Consider the following 13,673-nt stretch of genomic DNA (forward strand, 5'->3'; position numbering starts at 1 on the left):
CCCAAGCTAGTCCCTACGTAGCACGCAAGCTACGGGCTCACTCTCTGTCTCTGCTAAACTTTCTTTTTCTATCTACGGATTTCCATACTTTTTTATGCACACCTGGATCGCCAGATCGATCACCATCATCGATTGCAAGCGACCGGCGCCCTTCGCGTACCGGCACTGCCTAATCATGCATGCATACGATCGACGACCATGCGTCCAGGCATGCATGTTTACATATGGCTGGAATTATGAAATTGTTATTAAGGGGAGTTAGACGTTCGTGTCAATTATGTCTGCATGCATTCAACGACCGTTGTTCTCGATGCATGCAGATCTGACGATCGTGCGCTGTTTAGCCCTGTTTGGTAGGGCTCCTCTTTGGCTCCGGCTCTTCGGGATGAGCCTTACCAAATGGTCTAGTAAGGAGAAGCACTACAAAACAAGGCCTTAGATTGCCTAGAATTATATGTTATTGGTCCCTCCATCCATAAAATGATGTAATTATGGAATTTGTGCAAGTCAATCCCTTTTTGGTCCAATTTATAGTAAATAGTACATATTAATATTTATGTCTCCAACTAGATTTAATACGAAAACATATTTTATAATTAATTTAATGGTACTTATTTTGTATCACATATATAATTATCTTTTTATATAACTTTGGCCAAACTTTAAATGATTTGACTGCTCGAAAAGTGGTAATTGCATCCTTCTGTAGACGGAGAGAATAGTTGAAACTAAAAATTATTAGTAAGCTAAAGTTTAATTGGGTGTAGGTATTTGATCCCCTAACTAAAAGTTCCATAGACAACTTCTCTAAAAAAAACAAGTCTGTATTGGCTAGGTTTACCTATCTAATGAACTAGTTGTTATACCCTCCAGCCCAATTATTTATAGGTAGTTTAGCAGAAATTATGTACTCCCTCCGTCCACAAAAGAATACAATTATGATATCCATGCCGGTCAATTGAGCTTAAGTTCGACAAAGTTTATAATAAATAGTATTAGCATTTATGTCTAAATAAATTTATTATGAAAATATATTCTATATCTAATCTAATGGTACTTATTTTTGTATAAAAATGTTTGTACCTTTTTATATGAATTTAGTCAAAGTTCAGACAGTTTGAGTCCTCGGAATGGACGGAGGTAGTAGCTAGAAAAGCCAAACAAACGTATAATTTGAAACAAAACAAGTAGTTGGTGCATGAACTAAAAATTGTTCACAAAATAAATAATGTTTTATTATGCAGCCCTGGTATCTACAATTTTGTTGGTCGCAAGGTGATCTGAAGCTTAATAAATAAAATGAAACAAATGGTCATGGTCTTCATTTGTTTTGCTGAAAGAGAGCATTGAAGGAAGTCAAAAATATGGAATTGATGGTAAACTTCCATCTCTATTCGCATCTTCTATCATATGAAATTTAGTTTCCTTTTTGGGGGTTAAACTTAGTGTTCTAGCAGCAAGAAAAAAGAAATTATTCATAGCAGAACCAAGTGAAATTTGAAAATCATGTCAGTTTGTATTTTGCACTGATTACATGGCACCTTCTAATCTTGCACTCGAATTGTGTGGCTGGTAGAGATGATGCGTGCAAACTGCAATTGCATTGGGTATCTTTTATTTCAAACTTTTGAGATGAAATGATAGCGAGTGAGTATATATCTCAGCTATATAATCCTCTTAAGGGTAGTGGGGGTAAGGAGAAATGATGTGATGTCGTCTCTACACAGGTTAGGAACACTACCAAAACGGTGGAATTCTCCTAGTGTTTTTAAGTAGTAATAAAATAATACCACTAGTTATAGCATAAGGGAATCTCACTAAGAGACATCTAAAATTCCGATCGTGAATAGAGTTCTTTTGGTATATATATGTCGGGTATCGGTATTAGGGATATCCAAAGCAAGGAAATCAGCGTACCCGGATGGATAAGACGTATTAAAAGGTCTCACCCGACCCCTTGGGTGCGGGCTCCGTCTCGCCCGACCCCAAGGACGCGGCATGGTTTTTGTCTTGTCCGACAGGGACCCATACCGCCACCAACCACTCTAGGTCCAAGCGTATAGGTCTGGGTCAAAACTCTGACGCCAGGGAAGAGGCTGGCACGTCTCGATGTAACCCATGGCCATGACGGGCCATATATGGGGATTCACATCAAGAATAGTGTCGGACATGCCGGTGTTATTCTGCCTAATCCTCGTAGGGACGCTAATAGGCCCGTCAGTTCACCACAACGTCCACCGAGATGGAGTGGAACGCCATGACTGGCAGATGACGCCTGCATATGGCGCCAGTGACGAACAGGACTGCGACATGGAGCCGTCCCTATTCGTCATCTATAGGATCAGCAGGACCCGCATGAAGGAGAAGAAGGACCCGGCGACCCTAGAAGCCTTCTCCTCTCTGTATCATTCTTCTACTTTTTCTCCTCTGTAACCCGCGTTTTCCCTTCGTCTATAAAAGGGGAAGCAGGGCGCCCCTATCAGGGAGGAGGAGACGGGAGATAGAAACACAAGAGCACGACACAAGCACACGGCTGAGCGGCAAGCGAGCTCTCAGCACCCGTTCACTCCTTCCACCAGAGACTTGGGATCCCCTCCCTCTCTCGCCTATTTGTAACCCCTACTACAAACCAAGTGTCGGTAACACGAGCAGCAGCGAACTAGACGTAAGGACGTTCCTCCCGAACCAGTATAAATCCTTGTGTCCTCCGAGCACACCATCTGAGTCAGATGCACAAATACAAATTTACTCGTCGGTGGTCCGAAAATACCAACAGTTGGCGTGCCAGGTAGAGGCTTTTTGCATGTCTCGACGTCCACATCAGGCCTCGGATGGCTAGTCACGGCGTCAGCTAGGTCCCGGGCGCGCACGTGCATTTCGGGAACCTAGACTTCATCATTACGACAGAGGGAGAGTTGGCATAGGTTCCCGTCGTTGTCTAACCTCTCCACTCTGCCGACCTCGACGAGATCGCCGAGGCACTTGAGGAGCTGCAGCTGCACACACCGGAGGCTCGCGCCCTTAGTACGATCAGCTCCTCGGCTTCGATTATGGGAGGTTAGAGCGCTAACTCGACGCCTTCCTGGGACCCCGACCGTCCCAGGAAGACCTAGGTCGCCTCACCTTCTCGTTCGCCAACGTCATGACGCAGCTTGCCGGAGGAGAGCCGCTCTCCCTAGAATACCTCATTCAGAGCGCCCCGACAATGCTCCCGTTCTATCTGCGCAACGCCACAGAGACTGTTGACCACCTTGTAGCACAACGCACACTCCTATCCCCTACGAATGACGAGTTCATGGGGATGACCGAATACGTCGCTGAATCTTTCCATGACCTTCTTGCAGGAGAATCAGAGTCGCCCTTCGACTCTGACTCCAGCAAGAGGAGCCATCACCCCTCGCGAGAGTATTACATGGTAGGTACCCCCGAGGAATACATCAAAAGCATCCACGAGGGAGGGGCTACCCCAATAGACGACCTCGATGATGAGGTTGAGGGGGATGCAGGGGCCCCACCTCGCCTACGGGTAGAGCAGCTAAGGGCGCGGCGCCAAGAGCTCGAGGAAGCACAACTCCAGCTCGAGCAGGAACACACAAAGATCGAGCGAGAGATCGAGCTCCATGGAAACGGTGGGCATGTGCGCACCGTGGCCCGTGACGTGAACTGGAGGGTCATCGAGGTCGATGAAGCCCTCCCACACTTCACCCGGGCAAGTCAGAACATCACTGCCACGGTGGCCTTGCTCCGAGGGCTTCTGGAGCCCACGACACCTGAGGATCATCAGGCCCGTCGTGAGATTCGCACGCTACTCAAGCATACGGCGGCGCAGTAGGCCGAGAGCTCGCTGTCCCGACAACGCGAGCTCGATGCCAGCCAGCACGCGCCCTCAGAGCAACCCGACAGGGATGTGTTAGTCCACCAAGCACAGCAAGGCGGTAGGCCATGCACCGCTGCCCTAGTGCATGAGCGTCTCGGCCTCTAATGTGACGCGCGCGACACCCTCGATGCCCGTAGGCATGCCCGCGGCGATGCGAGGGAGGAGGCTAGCCACGGCTACCACCCTCATCGTGGCGGATGCTACGACAGCGACGAGGACCAAAGCCTGAGCCCTGATTTGTCAGGACCTCAGCCCTTTGGCTGACACATCCTCAATGTCGTCTTTCCACCGCAGTACCAATCGTCAACCAACATCCTAAAATATTTTGGAGAAACAAACCCCGGACTGTGGCTCGAGAATTATCGGCTTGCTTGCCAAGCTGGTGGAGCGGATAGTGATGATTTCATTATCCGCAACCTTCCATTGTTCCTGGTTGATTTGGCGCGAACGTGGTTGGAACACCTTCCGCCAAACCAAATCCAAAGTTGGGCGGACCTAAAAGAGATCTTCGTAGGAATCTTCTAGGGCACATACGCGTGTCCTAGGAACCCATGGGATCTAAAAAACTATCAATAGAAGTCTAGGAAAACTCTTCGTGGATACATCCGATGCTTCTCCCGGCAGTGCGACGAGCTGCCCAACGTCGTCGAACCAATGTCATAAGAGCTTTCTTGTCCGGGACTACCTGCGAGTCCCTGGTTCACAAGCTAGGACGTAAGGCCCCGTGAACCACCAAGGAGCTCCTCGACATCGCCACCAGCCATGCCTTGGGCAAGGAGGCGGTCGGGGTGATTTTTGATCGCCCCAAAGGCAAGACAAAGCAGGACGAGGATGCCTGCGAAGGTGCCTCCAACTGCCCCAACAAGAAGAAGAACAAGCAGCAGTGCGAGGGCTCGTTCATGGCCATTGCCGACTGCAAGGGGGGTCGGAAGCTCGCCGAGGGTACCCTTTGAGAAGCTACTCGAAGGGCCATGCCTGAACCATGCTTTCCCCGTCAAAGGGCCATGCTTTCCCCGTCAAGCACAGATGCAGACACTTTGAGAAGCTACTCGAAGGGCCATGCCCGAACCATGCTTTCCCCATCGAGCACCTATACAAGGACTATGTCCTCATGAAGCAGTTCTTGTCTAGAGGATCCAATAAGGGGGAACATAGAAAGGAGCCCAAGCTAGCCATAGATGACGCCGAGGGGAAGGACGGTGGATTTCTGGCCCTGGATGGCTGCCTCATGATCTTCATAGGGTCGGTGGTCTACGACTCCAGGCGCTGCTAGAAGCTTGCACGGTGAGGTCTATATGGCCGAGCCGACCGCGTCTTCCTTCCTCCGATGGTCGGAGTCCACCATAACCTTTGATCGAACCGACCACCCAGAAAGCGTCCTGCAACCAGGAAGATACCCGCTCATGGTCAACCCGATCATCGACATGAAGCGGCTCACCAAGGTGCTGATGGATGGAGGCAGCGGTCTCAACATCATGTACGCTGAAATGCTCGACGCCATGGGCATCGACCGATCGCACATTTGGCCGACTGGGGCGCCTTTCCATGGCATCGTGCCTAGAAAGTAGGCCATGCTACTTGGGCAGATCGATCTGCCCGTCACCTTTGGGAATCTGACCAATTATAGGATGGAGACCCTTACCTTAGAGATGGTTGGGTTCCACGGAACCTACCATGCCATCCTAGGATGTCCATGCTACACGAAGTTCATGGCCGTCCCCAACTACACCTACCTAAAGTTGAAGATGCTAGGTCCATGTGGGGTCATCACCATCGGCACCTCCTTCCAATGCACCTATGAGTGCGAGGTCGAGTGCTATGAATATGCCACGGCAATTGTCGCCTCCAAGGAGCTTGCGACCATCAGGGAGGAGGCCGTCAAAGAAGCACCCAACCCCAAGCGGTCGCCCGGGTCTTTCGAGCCTATAGAGGGCACCAAGGAGGTCCTCATAGACCCTATCGGCTCCGATGGCAAAGTGGTGCGTATTGGCACCATGCTTTCCTCTGAATAGGAAAGCGCACTCGCCGACTTCCTCCACGCCAATAGAGACATCTTTGCCTGGAGATCCTTGGACATGCCAAGCATTCCGAGAGAAGTCGCTGAGCATGCCTTGAAGATTAGGCCAGGCTCCAAACCGGTGAAGCAGTGCCTGTGTCGCTTCGATGAGGAGAAACGTAGGGCCATTGGCGAGGAGATTGAGAAACTTTTGGCAGCTGAGTTCATCAAGGAAGTATACCACCCTGAGTGGTTAGCCAATCCTGTTCTTGTATGAAAAAAAGTGAGAAATGGAGAATTGTGTTGACTACACGGGTCTCAACAAAGCATGTCTAAAGGATCCGTTTCCTTTGCCATGCATAGACCAAGTAGTCTACTCGATCTTAAGGTGTGAAACCCTTTGCTTCCTTGATGTGTACTTCAGGTACCATCAAATCACGATGAAAGAGTCCAACCAGCTCGTGACATCTTTCATCACTCCATTCAGATTGTTCTGCTACGTCGCAATGCTGTTTGGCTTGAAGAATGCGAGGGCTATATACCAATGCTGCATGCTCAAGTGTTTCGGGGATCTCATCGGGCAGACCATTGAGGCCTACATGGATGACATCGTGGTCAAGTCCAAATGGGCTGACCAGGTCATAGCCGACCTAGAGCAGACCTTCATGAAACTCTGAGCAAACGGCATTAAGCTCAACCCTGAGAAGTACATTTTCAGGGTCCCAAGGGGTATGCTGCTGGGTTTTATCATCTCCAAGCGTGGCATCTAAGCCAACCCGGAGAAGATCTCGGCCATCATGAGGATGGGCCCGATTCAGAACATAAAGGGGGTACAGTGAGTTACAGGGTGCCTCACCGTGCTCAGCCGCTTTATCTCACGCCTCGGCGAATGAGGTCTCCCCCTCTATCAGCTTCTAAAGAAGGTTGACCATTTCAAATGGATAGGCCCAAGAGGCACTTGGCAAGGTCAAGCAGCTCCTGACGAAGGCCCTAATCCTGGTTCGCTGATCGATGGGGAACCACTTCTGCTCTACCTTGCGGCCACCATGCAAGTGGTCAGCGCCGCCCTAGTGGTAGAGCGAGAAGAAGAGGGACACGCCCTCAAAGTGCAGCATCCCGTGTACTTCGATAGCGAGGTCTTGTCTAATTTCAAGACTTGCTATCCCCAAATCCAGAAACTCCTATACACTGTCCTTATCACCAAGAGGAAGTTGCGTCACTACTTCGAGTCGCATCTGGTGACGGTCGTGATGTCCTTCCCTCTCGGCGAGGTTGTCCAAAACTGGGATGCCATAAGAAGAATCACGAAGTGGGCACTCGAGCTGATGGGTCAAGGCATTTCATATGCCCCTCAGATGGCCATCAAGTCCCAAGTGCTGGATGATTTCATTGCAGAGTGGACTGAGATACAAATGCCACCAGCAGTCATCGACCAAGAGTACTGGTTGATGTACTTCGATGGATCGCTGATGAAGAAAGGTGCCGACGCGGGGCTAGTGTTTGTTTTGCCCCTTGGGGTAAGCATGAGGTACATGGTTCGTATCCATTTCCCCTCCTCCAACAATGTGGTCGAGTATGAGGCACTCATCAACGCCTACGCATCGCATTGAGTTGGGTATCCGGTGGCTTAACGTCCGGGGTGACTCCCAGCTGGTCATCAACCAAATCATGAAGGAATCAAGCTGCCACAACGCTAAGATGGCTGCATATTGTCGAGAAGTCCGCCAGCTGAAGGACAAGTTCGACGGTCTCAAGCTCAATCACATCCTGAGGCGTCTTAATGAGGCGGCCGACACGCTAGTGAAAATGGCCTCTGACCGAGAGCCGGTGCCGACGGGTGTCTTTGCCAGTGATCAGTACAAGCCATCGGTCCGCTACGAGGAGCCAGAATAGATCGATGACAAGCCGTCTGGCCTAGGCTTAGGGGCAAACCAGCTAGCGGCTCCATCCGACCCCAAAGTCAAGGAGCTTGATGAGGAACCAGCGATAGAGCCCGACCCTCTGGCCGACTGGAGGACGCCTTACCTCGACTACCTTCTCCATGAGGCATTGCCAACGGACAAAACGGAGGCTCGATGGCTCGCATGTTGCGCTAAGTCCTTTGTCATTATTGAGGGCGAGCTCTATAGGTGAAGCCACACCGGGATCCTATAGCGCTGCATCCCCATCGAACAAAGAAAGCACTTGCTAAGTGATATCCATGGTGGGGTCTACGGGCACCATGCCGCACCTAGGACCCTAGTCAGAAATGCATTTCGACAAGGCTTCTACTAGCCGACCGCAATAGCCGATGCTAAATAGATTGTGCGCACCTATGAAGGGTGTCAATATTACGCTCGGCAGACCCACCTGCCAGCCCAAGCACTCCAAACGATCCCCATCACGTGGTCATTCACAGTCTAGGGGCTCAATCTGGTCGGACCTCTCAAGAGGGCGCCCAGGGGCTATACACACTTGCTTGTCACCGTAGACAAGTTTACAAAGTGGATAGATGCCTGACCGATCTCCGCAATCAAGTCCAAGCAAGCCATGCTGTTCTTCCTTAACATCGTCCATCGCTTTGGAGTCCCAAACTCCATTATCATGGACAATGGCATGCGGTTCACCGGGAACAAGTTCCTCTGATTCTATGATGAATACCACATCCACGTTGATTGGGCCGTCGTGGCGCACCCCCACACGAACGGGCAGGTCGAGCGCGCGAACGGCATGGTCCTACAGATCCTCAAGCCTAGGATCTTCAACTGGTTGAACAAGTTTGGCAGACGATGGCTCGTGGAGCTTCCCACGGTGCTCTAGAGCTTGAGGATGACCCCTAGCTAGGCCACCGACTACACGCGATTCTTCATGGTCTATGATTCCAAGGCTATCCTCCCGACCGACCTCGATTATAGAGCATCGAGGTTAGGGCATATGACGAATAGGGAGCCAAGGCATCCCTTGAGGATGCCATGGACTAGCTAGATAAAGTGCACCACGTTGCCCTCCTCTGCTTTGCCAAGTACGAGCAAGCACCGCATAGGTACCACAACCGTCGAGTGTGGGGTTGGGCCTTCAACGTTGAGGACCTGGTGCTCCATCTCGTCCAGAGCAACAAGAACCACCACAAGCTCTCTCCACCGTGGGAGGGACCGTACATCATTGTGGAGGTGCTCCAACTAGGCACCTATAAGCTCAGGACCATCGATGGTGAAGTCTTCATCAATGCTTGGAACATCGAACAGCTACGTTGCTTTTACCCTTAAATCTACACACGCTTTCTCTTATCGGTTTTGCTATTGACTCCTCAATCTTTAGTGACACCCGACCCCAGCAACGGCAAGGGGCTCAGGACCATCAACGACGAAGTCTTCATCAATGCTTGGAACATCAAACAACTACATCACTTTTACCCTTAATTTACGCACACTTTCTCTTATCAGTTTCACTATCGACTCCTCGATCTTTTGTGACACCCGACCCCAGCAACGGCAAGGGCTTTGGCCTCACTTGGGAGCTGATAAGAGCATATCTATCTGGTAGACATTCTCTATGCCCAACCCTTTCTCACGTTAAGATCTAGAAGTAAGGGTTGTGGAAACAAACGCTGAGTAAAACTGGTCGGACCGCAAGAAACCTATGCCCCAGCAGCTACGGTGTTTTTGCTCACCAGTGTGATTAGAGTTTTTTGCCCATACCCCAAGCTTTTTAGTCTTAACTACGGAAAGTGTCGGAACACATTAAAGAGTATATCTACCAAGCAAACATTCTCTGTGCCAGACCCTTTCTCATGTTAAGATCTTAGTAGCACGGGTTGTGGAAACGAACGTTGAGTAAAACTAGTCGGACTACAAGAAACCTACGCCCCAGCAGCTACGGCATTTTTGCTCACCAGCGTGATTAGAGTTTTTTCACCCACACCCCAAGCTTTACAGCCTTAATGATGGAAAGGGTCAGAACGCATTAACCTTTTTATACAAAAAGGGGAGAAGAGCTAAAAATCTATTTAGCCATAATGAAATTTAAGAGCTTATCTACTTATTACAAGTTCACCACCTAGCTTATCTATCTAACTAATTTCTTGGGGGATGATCACATCCTTTATCTCCGCAGGTAAGTCCTATGCCAAAGGAGCCACCTCCTTCTCGATATCGTCCAACTTGGCATGAGAACCATCACAGGTAAGGTGGGATACGGAGCTAAAAATGATCCTACGACTCATTTAGGCCTAGGAGTTCGAAGGCTAGCCCTCCGATGGGTTCACAGCCTCTCCAGGGCGCCCTTAGAGTGAGGGGTGGAAAGGGATGGGCCCACTAGCAGCTAGTACCTAGGTGCACGAGCACCACGGGTATCCTTGCCCATGTTCGAGTCTTGGTTGGTTCCTAGTCCATGATTTTTCCTCAAAGAAAGGCAAGCAGCCCTCAGAACTGGTCGAACAGACCCGAGAACTATATGGATTGGCCACTAAGAATCTGGAGTCGGTCACCAGCTAACCCATGTTGTACCCCCACGAACAGGAAACTAGGGCCCCACTTGAACTAGCCTGTTAATAGCTCACCGAGCACCATGTTTCATCCGTCGAGGAAAAACATGGCACGGCTCAACCCCTCCGTTTTATCAAAAAAAACACTTGAGGGATGATGATCACAAAGACGAGCTAATCCCCTTGACTAGACCCCTACAATGTGCGGGGCTCGAGAGAAGTTGGACTCATAAGGAGACTGAATGCGTGGTCATAGGACGATGTCTCGGACACTAGGGAGGGGTACGTACAAAAACTAAGAATAACGTTTGGAAAAAAAGACGCTTTCTCTTACCAGTTTTGCTATCATCTCCTCGATCTTTAGTGAGACCTGACCCTAGCAACGGCAAGGGGTCGGGCCTCACTCGGGGGCTAATAGGGGTATATATATATATCGATTCTGAAATAGTCACCGTGCCTGACCCTTTCTCATGTTAAAAACTTAGAGGCAAGGTTCACAGAAATGAACGCTAAGTAAAACTAGTCGGACTGCAAGAAACCTACGCTCCAGCAGCTATGGCACTCTTGCTTACCAGCGTGATCAGAGTTTCTCACCCACACCTCAAGCTCTACAGTCTTAACAACAGAAAGGTCAGAACGCATTAACCCTTTTTACACATAAAAAGGGAGAAAGAACAAATTTGTTCAACCGAAACAAAAGAACAAGTTTTTTAAATGAAACAGAAGGATTGGAACTTGTTTGCTTATTACAAATGTGCCGCCTGACCTATCTAACTAAACTAACCCCTCAGGGGGATGATTTCATCTTCTATCTTGGTGGAAAGGTCATGCGCTAGGGGGGCCACCTCCTTCTCGATGTTGTCCAGCTCGACATCGGTATCGACTGGCGCGAAGCCTTGGCTCATCATCGCTAGATCGATGTTCTCATAATGAGAACAGGCGATCGTGAACGGTCGGTGAACGGCAAAGCAAAGCACGCGCCTTGCCATATCACGTGCTCGGTCCATGATCCGGGTGGCGCGAACCGCGAGTGAGCTTGTCTCCTGCTCTAGGGCCAGATCGAGCTCATTGCAGACCAGCCTGATGGCGACGCGCAGGTTATCATGTTCGTCGCTCTCCTTCTGGAGGGTGTCCTTCACCTCACTGAGCTCCTTCTCCAAGACATGGCTCTTCACCACCTTCGCCCTGAGCTTGTCATCGATACCTACCCAAGTCACGTACCGACCATGTCGAAAGGGTTACCACAGATTCTGGGGGGAAAGACAACATGAGAAACCAGAGACTTACTATTCACATCCGCTCAAAGCTTGCGCATCTCATCGCGCTGCCAGGTCACCTCGGCCTCTAGGCGCTAGACCTCTTCTTGGTGCTGACCGACCTCCACAGCGAGCCAGGCGAAGATGCCCTCGGCAGCTATCTTTATGTCCCTCTCCCCCTAGAGCTCTTTCTCGAGGTGGTCGATCCACCACTGAGCATCAGCGCGCTCCTGGCAAGCCAGGACAATCCCCATGTGAAGCTCCTCTACGGCCTGGAGCAAATTGTCTCGCTCGTTCTATAGCCGCTCGGCCTCCATGACATCTGTGTGCACCCTCTCGATCAGGGCCGCAAGCTTCTCCTTGGCCTCGCGGGCATCATCGTGAGCATCTTTCTCCCTGACTCATAGGTCGGCCACCTCCTGAGCGGCAGGGGCAAGCTTAGCCACCTCCTAACGAGCGGCAGCGAGCTATGTCGCCAGCCCCTCACTCCACCCCATCTCCTCAGCAAGGAACTGGGACTTCTCCCGGCTGTAGGCCATAAGGATCTACGAAGAAGACAAGACTTAGAGGCATGGAAAGACACCATGGGGGTCAGAAGCACGATCATATTATACCCAGCCAACCAGGGCGACAATGTCACGCATCGAGCTCAGCATGGTGGTCAAGGCGCAAACTGTGTCCCCAACCTTCGTGTGGATGCTCCCCCATTCCCTCTCCTCTGCTGCTTTGTCGAGGGCAGCCACCCGGACTAGAGACCAGGACATCCCCATGCCGACCTCAAGCGGTGTTGACCTCTCTGGCAGCGGCAACTCCTCAGAGCGGCTCCTCTAGCGATAGATGGGGCAAGTGATGCAGACATGGAGGCTTGCCCTATCGCCACATCTACGAAGGATGCCTCAGCTGTGCCCCATTCTGTCTGCCCCACCGTGGACATGACCACCTGCATGGATGATGGCTCTGGTCGTGGCACCTCCGCCTACGACGTCGAGGACATGACCGGCCGCGCCGCACCAGCCACGGGTGCCCTAGATGTGCCCTCCTCTGCCTGCTCTCCCATGGACATAGTCATCGGCTGCGCCTTCCTGGTCGATGCCGTGGCCGCCCCGACGCCACTCACACTCACCACCAGTGTGGCGCCAGCCGGCTCGTAGTGCGTTTGTCGAAGGAGGATCTTTTTTGGAGCAAGCCGCAGTAGAGTTCCACGTCCTCCGACGCTGCAAGGGACATGGCGGTTAGTTCATGGCAAAAATTCATTAAGACAAGAGGACGAAAAAACTCTTGACTCACCTTAACGCCATCATGCAAGGACATTTTGGGGCTAGCTTGCTCAACCTCGGCTGCTCCTTGTCGACATGTTGCCGCTTCAAGCCCTCCCTCGGCTCAGAGGGCTCGGACGAATCAGAACGGCTGCCTCCCACCGACTCTGGAGGCGCTGCCAAGGGCTCAGACGGAGTGGGGCGACCTATTTCTGCTAGCTCTGGGGCCATCGTCGAAGGCCTAGACAAGGCAAGGCGGCCTGATTCCGCTGGTTCTGAGGCCGCCATCGAAGGTCTGGGCGGGGCAGGGCAGTTTGATTCCACCAGCTCTGGGGGCGCGTCCTCCCCCTCCTGCCCCATGGCATGCCATGTGAAGGTCCCCGCCTGTGGCAAAGGTAGGTCCTCATCCTCAGTGGCCAGTTCATCCCACGGCCAAGCCATCATCCTCCCCCTCCTCCTCCTCTTCTTCCGATGAACCATGACGCCGCTTCCCTCACTGTAGCTTTGCTCGCTGCTTCGACCGTCGTTTCTTCTCCTCTTCATCCTTCTTCTTCTTCCATTGTTCATCCATGGCATGGTTCGCTGCCCTCATGGCCACGTGATCTAGTAGTGGCATGACAGAGTCTCGGAAGACTAACCTCACTGGTAGCTCGATGAAGCCCGCGTCCTATCGCATCACGGGATGCCCTGGGATCGGGAACACGGCGTCAGCCTCCCCCGTGGCCTCCTTGATGCGCTGTGCGACCTCGCTGTCGTAGAGCAGCCCCTGGGCGAGCATCGTCCTGATGAGCTACGTGCCAGGCGTCATCCCATACAGCGGGAGGAC

Source organism: Miscanthus floridulus, chromosome 1 (genome assembly GCF_019320115.1).
Source record: "Miscanthus floridulus cultivar M001 chromosome 1, ASM1932011v1, whole genome shotgun sequence".
In the NCBI taxonomy this organism is placed as follows: Eukaryota; Viridiplantae; Streptophyta; class Magnoliopsida; order Poales; family Poaceae; genus Miscanthus; species Miscanthus floridulus.